The following is a 1,948-nucleotide window of genomic DNA, read 5'->3' as shown; positions in this document are numbered from 1 at the left end:
CCAAGATTATTCTGCCAGCAAATGGTATAGTGGTGTTTTACTGCACATAGTTTTGTTCCTGAGGCTTGCTCTTATCCACAACAATATACTGCCTTCCAGATGTAGGAAGACTCATTTATTGAATACTGTGAAAGGAAGTAAGGCAACTGAAGGAAAAACTTGTGTTTAACAAGTGTGCTACCACTAGTCATAAAGACAACATATCAGCTTGCATTCCCATAGCCAATTGCCCTAAAGTTAATTATTTGATTAACAGGAACAATTAATTAATAGGAACTCCCAGTCTTGTGAGTGAGAACTCATTCTCTATCAAGAACACACCAAGCCATTCATGAGACATCCACCTCTATGTCCCAAACACCTCCTACTAAGCCCCACTTCCCAACACCACCACTCTGAGGATATTATTTCAACATGAGTGTTGGTGGGGACAAACAAACCCTATCTGAACCATAGCATAAGGATAGTACCTGGTAAATAACAAGTTGACAGTCAATTCTGGGTATTAAAACTTATTAAGAAGTCTATTACTTTTTACAAAAATATTCAATTTGTGGATTCATAAAGATTCTGGTGCAGCTTGTATTTTCCACTAAAGACTCTTATTCACCCTCTTCACTAACCTGTTTCATGCTATACTTTATCCCTATTGAACCCTCCCTTTATAGGGACCGTATAGAACCCTAACCCTTTTCCTTCTTGTATTTATTTCTTTATCATGCCTTAGCTCAGCTGGTCTTGACAAAGTCACATATTCACACTCTGTGTTCATTCAGTATCCACAGACAATCAGAAGACTATCTCTGAGGCGCCGATTATATTTTCTCTAGAATCATTTATAAAGGTGTCTGTTAAGTTTCCCAGACACATGGGTACAGAGTAGGCAAGGGAGATTCTCCAGAATATATCCAGAGTAAGCAATATGACCTAAATATCCTTGATTTTTAACAGAAACAAATTCAGAAATATCTATGTCATCTTTGCAGTTAACCTCCCAAGGGGTTAATAATTGAGAAACTTTTTAAAAGTCTCTTCATTTTTTTGGAAAATAGAATGAGTATTTCCAGGTTTTCACACACCATTATAGAAAGTACTACAGTCAAATTAAGGCAATATTTTGGTTAAGTATTATAGTAAATGATAGCTGTTCAGAGAAACTCAGTTGCTAATTTTTTGTTACTAACAGTCATAGTAGTGCCCTGGGCAAAGTTATGAAAGGCTCACTACCATTACTGGCTATAATAAACCAGCATTGCCATTATATTAATGTAGCCTTTTTCTACCAACAAGTAAAATATTTTGAAGTAGAATTGGTGTATTATGTAGATTCTTTAATATTCAGAGCCTATGAATATATAGATTAAGCAGCAAATTAGTATTTGCCTTTGGAAAGTATGAATATTGCATCAAGGTCCTATAGGTTTCTCTTTATTTTATTCAGCTTCCCTCATTCCTGGCTTTTAGTAGCCCTGTATGCATCACTGTCACTTTTACATTAGTGCTGCTACCATGAGCATTTATGCTAATTCACTATATGTGCCAAAGTCATTACTGTTAGCTTCTGAACTGAGAATTAAACCTCATAAAGTCAGCTAACTGTGTAGAATATTTCAGTATATCACTGTCAATGATTCTTAAAGACTATTGCCCCCCTTAGTGCATTGATTAACTCAAGAAGTAGGGGAATATTTTCATTTACATAATAGGTGAAAATGTACCCTTACAATCCTCTTGAGCACATCAACCAAAATGTATGATATCCTCCATTGGCAATTGTTACCAGGCCCTCTAGTTGTTGATATCTAATAAAATATATCTAGTATATATTCGATACAATCATGTACCACATAACAACCTTTTGATCAACAACAAATCGTGTATATGAAGGTGGCCCCATAATATTTTAATATCGTATTTTTACTGTACCTTTTCTATGTTTAGATAACAC

This window comes from Propithecus coquereli, unplaced genomic scaffold (genome assembly GCF_000956105.1).
Source record: "Propithecus coquereli isolate 6110/MARCELLA unplaced genomic scaffold, Pcoq_1.0 Scaffold255, whole genome shotgun sequence".
NCBI lineage: Eukaryota > Metazoa > Chordata > Mammalia > Primates > Indriidae > Propithecus > Propithecus coquereli.
The sequence above is the reverse complement of the archived record's forward strand: the minus strand, read 5'-3'. Positions refer to the sequence as shown.